This window comes from Panthera tigris, chromosome B4 (genome assembly GCF_018350195.1).
Source record: "Panthera tigris isolate Pti1 chromosome B4, P.tigris_Pti1_mat1.1, whole genome shotgun sequence".
NCBI classification, from domain to species: domain Eukaryota; kingdom Metazoa; phylum Chordata; class Mammalia; order Carnivora; family Felidae; genus Panthera; species Panthera tigris.
In genome coordinates this window covers 70,825,650-70,845,619 of record NC_056666.1, presented here as the reverse complement: position 1 = coordinate 70,845,619, position 19,970 = coordinate 70,825,650, and the positions used below count along the sequence as shown (strand labels likewise).

The 19,970-nt window shown below is 37.0% G+C and overlaps 1 protein-coding gene and 1 pseudogene across 3 annotated transcripts in view; one reads left to right on the top strand and one right to left on the bottom strand.

The window, feature by feature from the left end:
• TMEM117 (transmembrane protein 117) overlaps positions 1-19,970 on the bottom strand; it is a 483,475-nt gene that overhangs the window by 134,886 nt on the left and 328,619 nt on the right. The gene's annotated exons all lie outside the window — the stretch shown is intronic.
• Positions 5,545-6,021, top strand: LOC102962857 (annotated as a pseudogene).

The window sequence follows — 19,970 nt, the reverse complement described above, 5'->3', positions numbered from 1 at the left end:
GCTTGTTCCCACCTCAGGGCTTTTGCACTAATCATTTCATCTGCATGTAACACTTTCTTCTAGAACTTTATATGGCTGGTTCCTTGTCATTAGCTCTCTAATAAAGTACCCATGGGAATTTCCCTTGCCACACAATTTAAAGTGTTCTCTTGGGGTCCCCACAGTGCTTTATCTTCCTTAAGGTAAAAATCATCACGGGCTTTTTGTTTGTTTTTGTCTGTATAACCCCACCACAGTGTAAACGGCAGGTCCTGACAGGAGGCACCTTACCTGCTTTTTCCCATATATGTTCAGTTTCTAAAGCAGTGACTAACACATAACAGGTAACAAGTAACTTTTGTCAAATTTGTCAATAACCCCATCCTGTCTAAAACATCAGCAAATTCCATGAGTTTTCCTCCTAAAATACATGTAGGAACAATCTACAGCTTTTCATCATATCTGCTTTCTCCATAGTCTAAATCACAAATCTCTCTCTCAAGGGAGCCTCCAGCGTCCTCCTAATTGGTCTCCCTGCTTCTTTCAGCAGTCAGAGCAATCTTTAAAAAATGTAAATGAAATCATATCATGCATCTACTTAAAACTGTTCATGGCTTTCCATCCCTATGAAACAAAATATCAATGCCCAAGATGCTCCAGCCTCTGACTTCCCACCAACGTCGCCATATCACCTCCTCCTTCACGCCAACTTCTGCTCCCTAACCCTACTTCTCAATTAAACTTTCTGGGTCTCAGATTCTTCAGCTGTTAAAATAGTATTCTGGGAAGGCATAGCATAAGAAGCTACATGAACACTTACTGGACACTTGCTGTGTGCCAGGAGCTGCTGGGCCCTGGGAACAGAAATCTGAACAGGCTTAGTCGCTGCCTTTGAGAAAATCAACACATAAGTAAACAAACTATATTACACTGCAGTGAAATCTGTAACAGAGGGAAAGCTGAGGAGTGACATGAGATCAAATGGTGCTGAATCTCCTGGCAGAGCCTGGGAAGGATTCACAGAAGAGGAGAGACAGTGTTCAAAAGGTGCTTTATACATTCTAAAGCACATTGGAAATGCAGAGTGTGTAAATTAGCATTATTGTCCAAATAGAGAAGGAAGTATGAGGTTTGTTTTCAGTAACATCTATTCCACCTTAACACATGATTAGACAGAAAAAGCTGTTTGAGTAAACTGAATTTCTAGCTGACTTGAAAACCCATTTTGTTTCAACTTGCAAATATTTCTAAAATCTAATAATACAGTTCTTGTGTTTATGTAAGTGCAATAGACTAAACATGATTGAATCTTTTTTCATGACTGTAAATAATAAAGTGCCCCAGGGTCATGTTTCTTCAAATCAACTACCGCTGTGACTCTGTAATGCAAATATTGAATATGTGGGAGATTGGGCATAACATGTAATGAACCAAAGGCATCCAGATCCTAGAAATTGCCTTTGTAAAAATCCACGGTATCAGATTGTTTTTATATTATTTAACTCTTTATTATTTTTTCTTTTTTATTAAATTATAATTGACATATTATATGAATATCAGGTGTAAAACATAATGACTTGATACTTTTATACATCATGAAATGAGCATCATAAGTCTAGTTACCATCTGTCACCATACAAAGCTATTACAACATTATTGATAATATTCCTTATGCTGTACATCACATCCCCATGATTTATTTATTTTATGACTAGAAGTTTGTATGTCTTTTTAAAAATATTTTTTAAGGTTTATTTATTTTTGAGAGAGAGAGAGAGAGAGAGAGAGAGAGAGACAAAGCATGAGCAGGGAAAGGGCAGAGAGAGAGGGAGACACAGAATCTGAAGCAGGCTGCAGGCTCCAAGCTGTCACAACAAAGCCTGATGCAGGGCTGGAACTCATGAACCATGAGATCATAACCTGAGCTGAAGCTGGACACCTAACTAACTGAGCCACCCAGGTGCCCCTAGAAGCTTGTACTTCTTAATCCCTTATCTAATCTACGCACCACCCCCACCTCCCTCCCCTCTGGCAACCACCAGATTGTTTTCTATATCTATGAGTCTGTTTCTATTTTGTTTGTTCATCTGCTTTTGTTTTTAGATTCTACATATAAGTGAAATGATAAGACACTTGTCTTTCTCTATTTCATTTAGCATAATGCCCTCAAGATGCATCCATGTTGTTGCAAAAAAGATTTCGTTCTTTTTTATGGCTGAGTAATATTCCATTACACACACACACACACACACACACACACACACACACACACACCCCACATCTTCTTTAGCCATTCATCTATCAATGGACACTTAGGTTGCTTCCATATCTTGGCTATTGTAAATAATGCTCTAATGAAAATAGGGGTGTATGTATCTTTTCAAATTAGTGTTTTTGTTTTCTTTGGATAAATTGCCAGAAGTGGAATTGCTAGATCATATGGTATTTCTATTTTTAATTTTTTGAGGAACCCCCATACTATTTTCCATAATGGCTGCACCAATTTACATGACCACCAACAGTGCACAAGGGTTTCCTTTTCTCCCAATAACACTTGTTATTTCTCATCTTTTTGATAATAGCCACTCTGACAGGTGTGAGGTGGCATCTCATTGTGGTTCTAATTTGCATTTCCCTGATAATTTAGTGATGTTGACTATCTTTTCATGTGCCTGACGGCCGTCTGTATGCCTTCTTTGGGAAGATGTCTATTTAGGTCCTATGCCCATTTCTTAATCGATTTTTTTTTATTGAGTTGTAGCAGTTCTTTATATATTTTATCAACCCCTTATTGGATATATATTTGAAAGAATCTTCTCCATTTAGTAGGTTGCCTTTTCATTTTGTTGCTGTTTTTTTTCCTACTGTGCAAAAGCTTTTTAGTTTGATATAGTCCCATTTGTTTACTTTTGCTTTTGCTACCCTTGCCTGAGGAGACATATAAAAAAAAAAAAATATATATATATATATATATATATATATATATATATATATATATATTACTAAGAATAATGTCAAAGGTAACTTTGTTATTAAAAAAACATTAATTGGGGATTGAGACTAGTTGCACTGATTTCTGTTATATTTATATTATACAAGTATGTTCATTTGCTAGAGTTGCCGTAACAAAGTACCACAGACTGAGTGGCTTAAGAAACAAAAATTTAATCTCTCTTAAATCTGGAGGAGAAGTCCAATATCAAAGTGTTGACAGAGTTGAGTTTTTTCTTCTGAGGCCTCTGTCCTTTGTCTTCTCCCTGGGTCTTCACATGGTTTTCCCTGTGTAGCTATGTCTTAATTTATTCTCCTGATTAGGACATTGGTCATATTGGATTATGCCCCACACTAATGACCTCAGTTTAATTTAATTACCTCATTAATGACCCTATCTTCAAATATAGTTAAATGTTGAGGTACTGGGGGTTAGGAATTAAACATATGAAGTTCAGAAGAAAATATTCAGTTAGTAACAACATGTATATGATATTCATATTATATTTATACATTTATCATATATTACAAATAACATACATTATATAATATATATTGCTCTATCTATATATGTGTGTATATATGTGTGTATGTATATATATAAAAATGCTTCTTGCAGGGGGCCACATTGTTTTGTTTTGTTTTCTGTTTCTTTCATTAAACACTTAGAGTGTTAGGTAAATGTAGAATCTTTAAACAGTATGATGAGTATGGGGGTTTAAAACTGGTTTTATGACATTAGTTAGGTAAATCTGTCTTTCCTCCTGTATATAATAGGAATAATAACATCTAGGTCATTGGATTTTATAAAAGTTAGGTGTGATAATGTATTTAAAACAGCAATTATAGTAGAGAGTATCAGATATATTAGTACCCTTCTCCCTTCCCCCAGTCAAGTCTACGAACTTTAACCCACTGTGGGTAAAACTTTACTATAGAACATTCCTATAATGTTGATAATCAAGGGTAGCTTAACTGGAGTCTTCTACAGCTACGACAGATTTACAACAAGCAATGATGCTCAGTATCCAATTCATTAACCTCAGAGACCTGTGGTTAGCACTATAATATTCTGCATAGAAAAATTATACTGTGGTAAAGTCAGCAATGAAGATATGTATATACTATAATTGCTTTAATGGAAACAAATAATGAAGTGTGTATATAATATAGGTGTAAAATTAGAATCTACTTGAAGATGATAGGATAGGATAGGATAGGATAGATCATCTTAGCATCTTATGCCAAAAGGGAAAAAATCAGCTCATTTATTCACAAGGGAAAAAAAAAACCACACTCAATTGCCTTTGATAGTTTCAACCTTGGCAACATTCTGTTCTTTTAATTCCAGCAACTCTATCACTGTGCTATTTTTGCAATGCAACTAGGGTAATTTAAATGTACGCCAAGTACATTTTAATGTAATTTCATGGCAGTTTTTTGGCCTGTCATTTATTTCCTCTTTGTGCTACTCAAATTTCATTTCATTAAGTACTAAGTTACTTCATGGTATATTACAAGAAAATTCCAGCCAGCTATATTTTTGAAGTGTAAGGGGAAACCTAAAAGTGGTCTGTTCTTTCTCAATATGGATTAAACGTACAAAGTATTTTCTTTGACATATAGTCTTTGTTCCCTTCCCTACCCCAAATTTACTGCTCCATGAAAAGACACATGAAAACACTATACTCAAAAAAAGACAGCATGCAGTGATTCTACCTCACCAAAGCTCAAGTATGAATAAATCACACATATCTTGGAGCACTGAGCTCAGCATTCCCGTCCTTGTAAATATAGGAGAGACTGTATGCTCAGTAGTATAGGTGGCTGGTCTACCTCAAGTTTCCAGAAGACAGTTCTGGGGAAATATGATAAGCGGAGGGCTGAGAAATACAGAAATGAAGTGGGCCTGGGGAGAACAAAGCTATAGTGATTTTTTGAAATTCTCTATTTACCATACAATGACAGCTCCACTCACTGATTTATCATAGCAAATTGCATTGCCTCTGGCATGGTTTGGTTACTAAAAGAATATTCAGAGGCCGAACACCTGGGTGGCTCAGTCAGTTAAGTGTCTGACTCTTGATTTCGGCTTGGGTCATTATCTCATGGTTCTTGTGTTTGAGCCCTGCACTGGCCTCTATGCTGACAGCACGGAGTCTGCTTGTGATTCTCTCTCTGTCCATTTTTCTCTGCCCCCCCCTCAAAATAAATAAGTAAACTTAAAAAAAATAAGTAAATAAAAGAATATTCAGAGGCAAGACCAGTCTCACAGACAAAAGAATTGGGGGATGACAATTATTTGGTAGAGTTTCATAGGAAAAAATTAAAAAAAAAAAATTTGTTCAAGCTCCCAATAACTTCTCATGCTAAATCCTACTTCCCATGCTTTCAGATACTTGAAATTTTGCCAACGATAGTTTCCTTTTAGATTAAGACTTTGTTAAACAATATAGAGTTAGCTCTAGCTGCCATCTTGCATCCTCGCGAGTGTGTACCTAATCTCAGCGGGGTCCACCCGAGACCCCCTGAATACCAACCCTAGTCTTCCACACAGTCCCATTTCCACTCCAACAAGATGAAAGAAACTATCATGAACCAGGAGGAACTCGCCAAACTGCAAGCACAAGTGCACATTGGCGGGAAAGGAACTGCTCACTGGAAGAAGAAGGTGGTTCATACAACGGCGGCGGCAGATGATAAACAACATCCGTAAAAAATTAGACATAAACAATATCTCTGGTATTGAAGAAGTGAGTATGTTCACAAACCAAGGAACAGTGATCCACTTCCACAACCCTGAAGTTCAGGCATCCCTGGCAGCGAACACGTTCGCCATCACAGGCCATGCTGAGACAGAGCAGCTGGCAGAAATGCTACGCAGTGTCTTAAACCAAACTTGAGGCAGACAGTCTGACTGGTTTAAGAAGACTGGCTGAAGTTCTGCCCACACAATCTGTGGATGGAAAAGCACAACTCACTACCAGGGAAGAGGAGGATGGCGGAGTTTCAGATCTTGTGGGTAACTGATGAAGCGATGAAGCAAACTGAATGCAGCCAACTTTTGAAGAAGATAAAACTTACAGAAGTTACTGGGAGCTGCTATTTTATATTATGACTACTTTTTAAAATTTTGTTCATGGATCTGATAAAATCTAGTTCTCTAATAATTTTAAGCCCCAGCCCCATGGACCCTGAAGCTCTTTGCAGCTGTTGCTTGTACACAATTCATTCTTTGCAGCTAATTAAGCTGAAGAAGCCTGGGAATAAAGTTTGGAATCAGGTTAATAAAGTTCTTTGCCTATTGAAAAAAAACACACACAACAATAGTAGTTGAAGAAATCGTTACTCATTCCTGGCTCCCCTTTGTACTGGACTTGGTACAGATGAAGGGGGATGGAAAAGGGATGTCAATGACTATGTAGATTTGAGGTAGATGGAACATAAGGGACTAATTTAAATTATGTGTACTTTGTGGATTCTCGGGCAGATGGACAATGCCTGAAACTGATAACATCTAAGATTGACATAGAGATGTATACATAAAAGATGGTTTTACATAGATCAATAATGAAAGTATCATGAAATAAGGATTACAATCCATTCAATACATGTTTGTATGTGTATGCATTTGTGAGTATGCATGTGTGTGCACTTACAGGCTTTTGAGCATGCACATGTGTGTGTACACATACATGGGTATTGTACGTGTGTGTGTAAGAAAATCAAGGTAGAAGCAGGTAAACATGGAATAATAATGAAGTTAAAGCCTTTTCCTTGAGTAAGAAGAGAAACTATAAAGGTTAGGTATGGGGAAGGAACATTTACCAAAATAAAGATGAGTAAGCACTGAGACTTATAAATAGTACAAAGTCAGTAAGATTTGGGAGGGCTGTACTGACAGCTAGAAAGATAGCATCACATCTCAGGAAGTCCTCATCTTATGAAAGGGCCCAGCCCACTGGCAGGATGAGACAGACAATCATACTTTTCAGAAGCTTCTCTTGGCATATTTTGTACTTCTGCTTATTATTGACCTAAATTTATGTTTTTGCATTGGTTTGCTACAGGACCTCACAAGTCAGTCTGCACAGCCTATAGTTTATTGCGCTAGTTAATTAAGGTGAAATTCCAGTGTAGATGGTAGGAGGCAGGACCCTAAAACTTGTAGAAAACTCATGGTTTATGAAGGTAGTGCTTTGGATTACAAAATGAGTGACATTTTCTTAGCAGCAATGGAAGTGCTAATTTGGGGGAAAAATCGAATACTTTTAATAGCCTTTAGTTTGAAACCATATAGAAAAAAACAAATAGGGGAGCGCCCAAGTGGCTCATTCAGTTAAGCATCTGACTCTTGATTTCAGCTCAGGTCATAAACTCATGGTTCCTGGGATCCAGCCCCCTGTGCTTGGGATTTTTTCTGTCTCCCTAACTCCCTCTCTCTATGCCCTTCCCCACCCATGTGCATTCTCTCTCTCTCTCTCTCTCTCTCTCTCTCTCTCTCTCTCTCAATAAATAAACATTTTAAAAATACATAGTTAAATTTAAAAAAATAAAAATAAGTAAACAATAAATAGGGGTGGCTCAGTTGGTTGAGCATCCAACTCTTGATTTATGTTCAGGTCACGATCCCAGGGTCATGGGATTGAGCCCTGCATTGGGCTCTGCACTAAGCATGGAGCCTCTTAAGATTCTCTATCTCCCTCTGCCCCTCCCCTACTCATGCTCATACACTCACTATCTCTCAAATAAAAACATTAAATAAATTAATAAAGTAAATAAGTAAATAAATGAATAAATAAATTTATTTTAACTTTGGCAGTAAGAAAGGCTTCATCCAACATGCATAGAAACTGAAGGATCTAGTTCCAAATGATGATCAAGGTAGAATCCACCATTAGTAGAAAAGATCTGGGGTGGAGGTTAAGGGGACTTTGACAATTTAATGTAAAGGCCCAAGTCATCTATAGAAATACTGCTATTATAATGCTGGAAAAAGGGGATCTTAGTAGAAAGAAATTCATATGGATTGGCCTAGGGACTGAGGACTAAAAGAAAGTTAAAGATTTTGATATTCTTGGTTTATGACTTTTTACCAAAGTGCACCCTTCACAGTTTCATCTTCCTGGGTCTTCAACCACCATAATATGTAATTTACAGAACATAGTATTCTGAAAGGATTTCTATTCCCAGAAATCCTAGTATGTGGCATTATAGTACTATTTGCATGCCCGGATCAGGGCAGAGATTAAATGGGGGTTAAATTTTGGAAATATTAAGCCAATATATCTTAATCCTTGTTAATTCCTGGTTTCTAATATCTCCGGGCTCCTCTGTCAAGAGGGCTGGCTGACTTGAACACAGGAATGGAGACAATACAGAATGGATACAATAAAAGAAATAACTGCCCATGGAAATGGAAGAAATCTGCCCCTCCAGCCATAGAGTATTAGAAGTAAAAGAGGGATAGAAGAAGGATGAAGAGATCAGACAGCAAAACATCTTATCCCCTACATCATCAGGGTCCACTTTAAAGGGACAGTGGTGACATGTAGAAATTACCAGATAAATATGAAGGCATTCAAACACATCAGGGCTTCTGAGGCTGTAGCCCATGGGAGGCGGCAGGTCTTTTTACAAAAGAATGATATCACAGCTTTAGGGCATTTGGAGAGGATTGTGGCTAGATTCAAGAGATTAAACCAGCTTCAGATACCTCTCTGAGAGGACAGCAGAGATCTGAAATCAACACAAAGGAACTGTTGAGGTTCAAGGGGGTGGGGGTGGGAGAGGTGAATGAAATTCATAGCCAGAATAGAGCTTAAAAGGTTAGACAGAATCAATTGCACCTCAGCCATCACTGTCTACAGATAACACTGAACCAACAACTCCAAGTGTCTAAAACAAATGTTTTAAATTTTACAGATGTGTAGGTTCTTAATCTACATGCTATCAATGTGACTCATCACTGATGACATTAAACTTGAATAACTGGCCCTGGCCAGGTGATGTTTGCCAGATTTCTCCATGATAAGGTTACTTTTTTTTTTTTAACCTCCTTTCCATACTATTGTATTACTTCCTATTCTTTGGAAGCAAGTCACAAAATTCAGCCCATACTCAAGGAGTGAGGAGTTAAGCTTCACTATCTTGAAAGGAAGAGTATCTATATAAATTACTTATAATTCTCCCATATGGGAGATTTCTCTCTTCTCTGTTTATTCAGTCATTTATTATATTAGTGTGGACTCATGGATATTTATTTGATACTATGGATTACAATCTAGTACTATTTCATTTATTTTGTTGGTCAAAGTTGCCCAAGATTTGGGCACCTACTACCAGACTGTCATTCTGTCTAAGCCATCTCTGCACACAAAACTAGGAAATATGTATACGCATTTTTACCTATAAATGCAATATTTAATCTTATTTCTGTAAGTATCCATTTATCTCTACAAGGCCAACCGCGAGCTTATGTTGAGGTTTCTGACTCTAATCCAGTACCACACTGTTCATTGTAGCCAGCTCCAACTCCCCGGTTAATCAGTAACCTCCCTTTTCTACAGTGAGAAATTTGGCTTCCACCACCTGCCATTCATTTATTCATTGATCAACCCCAGCATGTACGTAAAACAGACTCAGAACTGTTAACCCATATCCTCATGAGAAGTAACTTTACCAACTAGAATACAGTTGTTTATGTCTTGTTCCCTTTGTCTTTAGTCTTTTAGTTCCCAGTCAAAACACTTTTTACCAAAGTTACTTAGATCAGCATATTTTTTCTCCACATCTCATGTCATTAAATATCCTGCCAAAACACAGGATATTTAATGTCTGGACAGTGCTCCATAAAATCAGCATGCTCAAACTCACATTTCCTTAGGATGTTAATTCGAGTTGCTTTAATCATTATTCTGAGCAATTCATGCCTTGTCCAAACACATAGATAACCTTACACAAGAAAACAGTCTATGCAGAATTACAGAATTTTAGAATGCAAAAAAATTTAGGTATCACCTAGTCATTCTTACAATCAATGTTGGAATATTCTCTCTCTGGCAGATATTTTGTGCAGGAATGTTTAACTTGCTATTTTCTCAGGAGTAGAGTCCTTGACCAGCTGTAATATTTAATATCTTTTCACTTCTAGTGTTCCCAGGTAAAATTCTGGGGTTTTGTGGTGGTTCTTAGTGCCAGAATTTAGGATATCGACTTAAATCTTTATTTTCAACCTTGAAAATTATGTTTTGAAGAAATCAGGACCTTGAAACGTCTGAAGATAAAATAAGAAAAACAGCAATTGGCTTTTCATATGAGAACTTAAGTGAAGGTTCTCTTAATACATCATGCTTTATTGGCATATTAAACTATATATTATACATCTTTTTCTTGCCTAATTCCAGTAATTGAGAGAAAATGATATACAATTACATCAATTTAAACTACACAGAATGTTCTGATTATTACTATTGGCTTACAAGAGCTGTTATCTCAACATATCCAATCATTGGCAAATTCTTTTAGTTTGAATTATATCGATTTTTTTAAAAAGAATATAGGGAGGCAATGCAATACAGTAAAAAGAATATTAAACCAGGAGCCAATAGCCCTGAGTCCTCATTGTCACAGAGACATTAATTAATTCTGTGGCCTTTGGTAGGTCACTGGACTTTTGTTTCAATTTCTTTGCCAATAATAGGAGGATATTAGAACATAGGTAGATATACTCAAAGGATTGTTGGGCTCTACATATGTGAAAAATAAAACTAATCATTGTTAAATGTAGTAAATGTCTTAAAATCTTGGAATGAGTGAGGCCACTCTGTGCAGTATCATGCAGGTTCTGAAGTCAGCCTGCCCACCATCGAATTCCAGCTTTGTTGTTCACCAGCTATGCAACCTCTTTCAGTCACAGGCTTTCATCTTTAAAATACAGATAATAATGATTACCATGGTGGTGTGGATTAACTAAAACAATGACGGTGAAGGGCCCAATATGAGGCACACAAGAAGTATTCAATAAATTGTAGTCATTTTGGAATAGAATTGTAAGGCTATTTCAATAGCGAGACAATGATGGAGAAGATAACATGGCTTAGAATCAAACAGAAATGACTCGAAGCTACTGCTAACTCTTACATGTAGGTTTGGGCTCCCGTATTGTTCGTTTGTAATACTTGGAGAGCAGGATTGATCACCACAGTGTGTCAGTAACTCAGACCTATCCTGGAAAGGTAATTGTAGCATTGTACCAGACTTATTCAGGAAAGATTCCATTACAACCAGAAATGAGGTGGCCTGAACCACAAAGAATCAGGCAGAGCAGCAAACAGAAAAAGGTAAAAAGTCCCTGAAATTGTTCAGATGCCTGATGTGAGAAGACAGTAGAGGATTACAGACCTGTATATAGAATATCAGTCTGTGTGCATGATATCTATACATTCTTAAAATACTTTTTTGTTCTGTTTTTAATGGTTAGTGCTGATTTTCTAAAAATAGTTTTTTACTGTATTAATTATGATAAAGAGAAATAAAGAATATGTTTCCAATTATGCCTGGCCCAGGTTGTGGTGATGGTAGCAGTAATGACAGTAAGACACCCCAACAGGAGGGTGAACCGTGAAAGGACAAAATGGAGGTTACTTGTACAGACAAACCCTGCCCATTAGGATGTCCTCATTCCAGAGCAACTTTCCATAAGTAAATAAATAAATAAGAAGATTCTAGTTTGTTTACCAAGAAAGATTTTACTCATTTATTCTGGCATCAGCAATTGAACAAATATTTATTAAATACCTAGTACACCCTGGGAATACTGAGCAAAACAAAACAGTCTCTTCACTCAACTCACGGTAGAAAACATGGCAAGAGAACCATGAAAATGCAGATTTTCATGGCACAGCTGGGAATAAAAGCCTAACATGTAAATATGTGTCTCTCATTGGAGGTTAGAGGACTAAATATCTTTGACTCAGTTCTAGGTGAATCCCATTATGCCAACACTATTGCTTGTTTAGTTCTGAGTTTGGAACCCAGTTATGATCAACAGGCTTTTGACAGTTCCCAGAAAGCAGTCTTACCTTTTTAGGTAAGTCACTGTGTATAATCTACCTGCTCAGAACCTCAGTGCTTCTAAGAACCGTGGGAAGTTCCTGCTCTGAAACCCAGCCCTGTGAGACAAGGTTCTTAAGGGAAGAAAAAGGTTTTCTTATTGCCAGGTACCCATTTGGGTCTGGGATACAAACTGCTTGTTACTTCTTGCTGGACCTTCTGTCATGTGATGTTTCTGCTTCTCTCTGCCTCTTCTTGACCTCAGCTTTCTCCAAGGGCCTAATTAAATACACCTTCCTCCATGATTACTTTCATGACTACCATAATCCCTTTTGGTAATATTCCATTTCCAAATGGAACTCATGGTCAATTCTAGCCCAGTGGACTCTATTTTTGGAGCTTACAGAACACTTGTTTAAAGTATTGCTGATTCTAAACTACATAAAACAAATAGAAGGACAGGCTTAAAGAATATTGGCATAAAGCAACATTTACTTTTCAAAAGTTCACTGATTCAAAATGAAAATGCGTTAAGCTAAGAATATCTTCAATTCCTAAATGCCTGGATATATATAAAATATTCATACTATATTATGTGTTGTCTAAGGCTCATCAAATCTTGAAAGAGTTTTAATAATTTTTCATCATTGAATGAAAATAGTTTATTTCAGCATCTGCAAAAGACTACACATCTAAAAAATAGCTTCATGAAATATAAGTGTTCTGTTCTAGATTAAAGAAGCTTGACAACTAAATATATGCATGTTTCTGTCCTGAAGTACTGAATCAGATGAAAATAAAAAAGTCTTTTTATTTTTTATTATTTATCTTTTTTATTATTTGTCCTATAAAGAACATTTTTGAGACAATTGACAAGCTTTGAATAAGGTCCATAAATTCAAGTATTATAGCAATATTAATCTCCAGATTATGACAATTAGACTGTGGTAATGTCAGAAAATATCCTTGTTTTAGAAAATATCACAAAGTATTTATACTTTCCTAAAAGAAGAGTTTTAGGAAATACAATGAAATATTTATTTTTCCCTAAAAGAAGGGCATTGTCTCACATGACTGCAGTCCAATCACCAACATCAGGAAAGTAATAACTATATAGTGAATGAGAGAGAAAGAATGATAAAGCAAATGTCTTTAAAAATCTGACAGTGGGGGAACATAAAAGAAAAGTATACAGGAATTCTTTGTACTATTCTTACAACTTTTTTGTAAGTTGGAAACAGTTCAAAATAAAAGATTTGTAACCCAAACCAGTGAAATATTGAAAGTATTATTTTTTGCTGGATGTGCTGTCTTAGGCTGTTTGGGCTGCTATAATAAAATACCACAGACTGGGTGGCTTATAAATAAAGGAAATTTATTCCTCACAGTTCTAGAGTCTGAGAAATCCAAGATCAAGGCACCTGCAGATTCACTATCTGGTAAGAGCCTGCTTTCTGGTTCATTGTTAGCCATCTTCGTTCACTGTGTCCTACATGGTGGAAGGAGTGAGCGAGCTCCCTGGGACTTCTTTTATTTTTTTATTTTTTTAAATGATTATTTATTTTTGAGAGAGAGAGAGAGAGAGAGCGAGCATGAGTGGGGGAGGGGCAGAGAGAGAGGGAGACAGAGGATCTGAAGTGGGCTCTGTGCTGACAGCAGAGAGCCTGACACGGGGTGGAAACTCCAGAACCTTGAGATCATGAGCTGAGTAACCAACTGAGCCATCCAGGCGCTCCTCTGGGGCTTCTTTTATAAGATCACTAATCCTATTTATGAGGGCTCTACTCTCATGACCTAATCACCTCTCAAAGGCACCCCCTCCAAATAGCATCACAATGGGCCTTCGGTTTTAGCATATGAATTCTGGAGAGACACACATTCAGTTGCTAGTACATATTTTATATAACACATCTCTCCTACTTATAAATTCCTATTTTACCTCTTGAGGCCTGTGTTCCATATTTTGATGTGTGCTTTGGAAAGACAAGAGTCATTCTGACTCTAAATAAACTGTCTGTATACTGGTATTAACTGAAAATTTTGTTAAAAAGATATATAATTTTTAAAATAATGCAATGTCTAATACATATACAAAAAGTTCCACCTCATTGTCTGACTTAAGGGCATCATGAAAAGGTCAAGATATTACTTTTCAACTATGTCCTTCATAACTGCTCACCTTAAATAAAAGATGATCTGCCAAAGTCAACAATGCATGATTAACTTCCAAAAACAGTGCTGGTTTTTGCAACAGAAATCTGACAAAAGCTGAAATTCAGAAGAAATGATGGCAATAAACTACCATGGAATAGGAGTACAGAGGACACTGTAATTGGCAAATCAAGTGGAGAGTGAGTGTGGACAACCCTTTCAAAAAATGTGACCTGATGAGAAAGAGAACTAGAAAGGGATAGTTATTGATACTTGCTTCCTTTGTAGAAATTACTATTTGGAATTATTTAAATTTGCTTATTTCTTTATTTATGTCTTACCATCAGTCTAGTTGGTAAGAAAGTAAGTCTTACAGGAGGGCAACAACTATGTATGTTTTCTGTCCACTGTTGCCTTCCCAATAGAGTGCCTAACATAGTCAACAAATATAAATGGGGAAAGTTTGTATTTTTTTTTCTGACAATAGCAAAGCTTTGTCCAGCTTATGCATGGAGATACACTGGCCCTTGTGGGCCACTCATATGCCCAGCTATCATAATTAGATTTTATTTAACCTTTAGATTAATAACAAAATATGTAGAACAAACTCAGAGTGCCTCATTGGATCTGTGACACCTGCCTATACATTCTACCTCTAGCTCATCAAAAAGCTTCCTAGGTGCTACTGTTGATAATGCTGCTATAAACAACAGGGTGCATGTATCCCTTCCAATTAGTATGTTTGTATTCTTTGGGTAAATACCTCATAGTACAATTTCTGGGTCATAGGGTAGTGCTATTTTTAACTTTCTGAGGAAACTCCATACTGTTTTCCGGAGTGGCTGCACCAGTTTGCATTCCCACCAATAGTGTCAGAGGGTTCCCCTTTATCCACATCCTTGGCAACATTTGTTGTTTCCTGTGTTGTTAATTTTAGCCACTCTGACTGCTGTGGGGTGATATCTCATTGTAGTTTTGATTTCTACTTCCCTGATGATGAGTGATGCTGAGCATCTTTTCACATGTCTGTTGGCCATCTGTATTTCTTCTTTGAAAAAATGTATACTCATGTCTTCTGCCCATTATTAAACAGGGTGATTTGCTTTCTAGGTGCTGAGTTTTATAAGTTCTTTATATATTTTGGGTGCAACAATGAACATCAAAGCATTTCAACTTTCAATACAGTTAGTGCATCCATCCCTTCTTGTAAAGAGAGAAAGCACGAGGGAGCTCTGGCCAATGGGGGGAAATGTAGGAACAGAATATTCTGAAAATAAGAGCTGGCATTACAGAACGAGCCATGCTGGCAGAATTTACAGTGGATTAGGGTACCAACAGCAGTAGCAGTCTGGTCCCTGAAAGAAACCACCCATTGATGAGAACTGTCACAAGTCTCAACTTGTCTTGGATAAACGCTCCCCTGCAGTCTTCACCTCCCTTAATTTTGATCAATGGCTCACAAAGTAAACAATGATTCATTTCTACTTGATGATGGTGAAAAAGTTGCCCTGCAGAGAACATCGGAGTATTAGTTACCAGCAATTCTGGTTTGAAAACCAATCAGTTGTGAGTTTCCAACAGTGACTAATGTACCACAAAATTAAGTTTGTGGGTCACCAATCTCTGAACCAGATGTGAATCACAGTGAATAATGGGTACTAAACAACCAGCTGTACCTTGGTGACACTGAGATTTGTTACTCCTCATTCATTCTACAAAAAGCTGACAGACAATATGATTGGAATGATTTATGTAAAGAATAACCACTATTCTGATATAACTGTCACCTGAACAGAAAATCTTAATTCTCACAGGCAGGTTTTGATCAAAGCACACAAAAGCAAACACTCTTTTTAAGGAGGGCTTCTGTGCACCAAAACACATTATTGTAGTAGCATTTCATTCTGAGTCCTCTGCATTGTGGCCACTTGGTAAACATTTGCAGGATGAAGAGAAATACTTCAAAGTATTCCACCAATGGTTCCTACAAGTTGTGGGGAAACAGCAAGAAAGAAAACGTCTGGGCTTTCTAACAGGTCAAGTTGTAGGATGTCTGAAGTTCTGTTACTATGAAAGCCTTGCAACTTTAGTCTACTAGAGACGGTGGAGGGGGGCATGTGTCATGAGAAACAGTGAAGATAGGCAAAGATTGTCACACTCCTGAAATGGGTCAAGTCACTATACTTGGTTAAATGCTGCCTTCTTTCTTCTAGAATTTATGATTTCCAGTTTAATTTTGTGCATTTATACCATTATATGCAAACTCAAGGGAGTTTTTTGAAATCATGACCTATACTTTAGAAACTTAATAAGTATGACTTAGGTCTTGTGGCTCAGGGGAGTACTCCATTCAACCAGCAGATTTAAAACTAAAGAGGAATAACTGTTCTACCAATTCTTGTTATACAGAAAATCTAATGCGGTATTTCTAAGCCTTTATTGAAGGGCATTTTTCTTTCGAAAATTCATAAATCCAAGGATTACTCTTGGGCTCAATGTTGCTATTTCAGGTTTTAGCAATTGGAATAAAGGCCTATGATAGAGGCACTATTAAGCAATTTAAGACCAGCTTATTTAATTCTTTTTCCTTAAACCTCACTTACCTTTAAGAAATAAGGAAAAGATCCGAAGATAAAAATGTTCAGGGTCAGTAGGGGCTGGAATTATGTCATTGTGGTTATACATCTCAGAGTATTTTAATGGAATTTCTAGTTGTAGGTAAAGTATGTAATTTGGAACCAAAATGACTTTTTATTTTCTTTTTTTAAATGACTTTTTAAAGTACTGAAATTAAATATTTTTAAACATTTTTCAGAAAGAATAACTCAGAAACATTACACCTTTTCTTGTAAAGCATCAACTGAATATGAAATGTATATGTGAAAATGTTAAGTGAAAATGTTTATGTTTAATTACTATTTAATCATTTTAATGAAGTCTAGAGAATTTTTCAGAAATATTATAGAGTATGTTAGATTTGAAGGTCCTCACCAAAGTAATTAATTTCACAAAAATGTGCTTCATGCTTATTGTGTGTCAGGCACTGTGCTAAGTCCTTGGAAAACAGTAAGAGGTCATTCTTGCTCTCAAGTACTGTGATATAGGCAGAGATATGTAGAGAATTTAATCACCATTTCCACTTTAGTACATTTCTTTTAAAATTTTAAAGGTATTTTAATTTAAAACCTTATGAACTATTTACACTGTACCTTCCTACTAAAGAATGAGAATTACACACATAGTAAATTTTTACCACAGAATTTAATTTAAGAGGCTTTATTTAGTTCAATATCTGTTCAGCAAATACTTTGAAATGAGCTCTCTTTTAGAAATGAATATGCTCTGAACAAATCAATAAATAGCAAACCGGTAAATATTTCATTTTTTCATTGAGAATATTCATTTCTAAATATATAGACATCCCTTCATTCTTCTTTCTCACCTCCTGACTATACTCCCTGGTTCTACTTCCTCCTCTCCTAATCACAGCTTGACCCAGTACAGGTCTGGCTGCTAGTGCAATATTCCAGAAAAGCATTCCTGCTGAGGTCACCAGCAAAACACCAGAGACACTTTGCATTTTGACCTTGCTTGTTAGACATCCAGCATTTGACTGCTGATGTTTCTCTATCTCGTGATATTCTCTCTTCTCCTGGCCCCTTTTCATATTTTTCATTCTGTCCTCTCTTTCTCTGACTTCTTTATAGATGCTTCTTCTGCCTGTTCCCAGATAAAAGAGCTCTACAGGTTTTATCATAGATCTTTTATTCTCACTCAACATCCACTCACATTCCTTCAAAAACCATATGCATGTAGATAACAACATCTACGTGAGAGTAAAAATATAAACTGAAACACAAACTTTAGTAATATTTCTGTCTTGGACTTCATTCCCTCATTCTGCAGCTTCAGATGTATATAAAGAATTGTTTATTAAGTATCTCTCTCTCTCTCTCTCTCTCTCTCTCTCTCCCCTTCTCTAATTGAAGTATAGTTGACATTCAATGTTATGTTAGTTTCAGGTATACAACATAGAGATTCAGCAAGTGCATAGCGTTATTTTATGCTCACCACAAGTGTAGCTACAATCTGTTATCATACAATGCTGTTGCAATACCATTCACTATATTCTATAAGAGACCGTAAAACCTCGGGCTGCAAGTAACTTGTTCTGTGAGTGTTCTGCAAGACAAGCAAACATTTCTAATAAATTTTAACTTGATAAACGAGTGATGTCTTGCAATACGAGTAGTACATGATGCTGAACGTCACATGGTCACAACTGAGACAATGGTTCTTCTCTCTCCTTGTCTGTCTGTCTGTCTCTCTCTCTCTCTCTCTCTCTCCCCCCCCCCACCGCTCCCTCTCTGCAGGATTGTGGGTTATCATCTCCCATGCCTGGATGCTGGGTCTCAGGCCACAGCGTTTGGTAGATCAGTGATTTTTTAGAATGTTGGAAAGTACCTACACCTGTCACTAGGGTAGTTTTTGTCACTTCAAAGCACCTGTGGACAGTCCTTGGCTTTTCCATACAAGAGTAAGCTTAGGTAAGCTTTGCTTCATTCTAGGTCAGGCTGCCTGCAGATCTAGTCCCTTTCCTCTGCTGCCTTATTGCCAGTTACATTAGATACAGTATATGACAAGAGTTTATTAATATTGTACTGTTGTCAACATCTGTGCAAGCGTATACAATGGCCCCAATGTAGAAAAAGGTCTAAAAGAAAGGCGGTAAGAAGATGATTACTGTGGAAGTTAAGAAGGAAATCATTGAGAAGTATGAATGAGGTATGCAAGTGGCTGAAACTGCAAGGTTTTATAAGAAGTCTATGTCTGCATCTCGTCTGCAGAGGAGGAGGAGAAAAAGGCAGAGGAATCCCTCACTTCGAATAAGATTAGGAAGATGTGTAAAATGTGGGAAACAGTGCAAAATTTTGTAGAAAAGCACCACCCAAATAAGCCTATAGCAGTGCCAGTGATGAATATGTTTAATGACAATGAAATGTCACATTTCTGAGAAATCCTCAAAAGGAGGCAAAGCTAGTGTCATTGGATAGGTTCCTTGTAAAAGTTGCACAAAAAGAAAGTTTCTGGGGTGCCTGGGTGGCTCAGTCAGTTAAACATCTGACTCTTGATTTCAGCTCAGGTCATGATCTTTCAGTGTCACGAGTTCAAGCCCCACGTCGTTGGGCTCTGTGCTAACAGTACGAAGCATACTTGGGATTTTCTCTCTCCCTTTCTCTCTGCCCCTCCCCATTCACAATAAACTTAATAAAGAAATTTTTTATGGCACAAAAACAGACACATAGACCAATGGAATAGAATAGAAACTCCAGAACTAGACCCACAAACGTATGGCCAACTCATCTTTGACAAAGCAGGAAAGAACATCCAATGGAAAAAAGACAGTCTCTTTAACAAATGGTGCTGGGAGAACTGGACAGCAACATGCAGAAGGTTGAAACTAGACCACTTTCTCACACCATTCACAAAAATAAACTCAAAATGGATAAAGGACCTGAATGTGAGACAGAAAACCATCAAAACCTTAGAGGAGAAAGCAGGAAAAGACCTCCCTGACCTCAGCCGTAGCAATCTCTTACTCGACACATCCCCAAAGGCAAGGGAATTAAAAGAAAAAGTGAATTACTGGGACCTTATGAAGATAAAAAGCTTCTGCACAGCAAAGGAAACAACCAACAAAACTAAAAGGCAACCAACGGAATGGGAAAAGATATTTGCAAATGACATATCAGACAAAGGGCTAGTATCCAAAATCTATAAAGAGCTCACCAAAC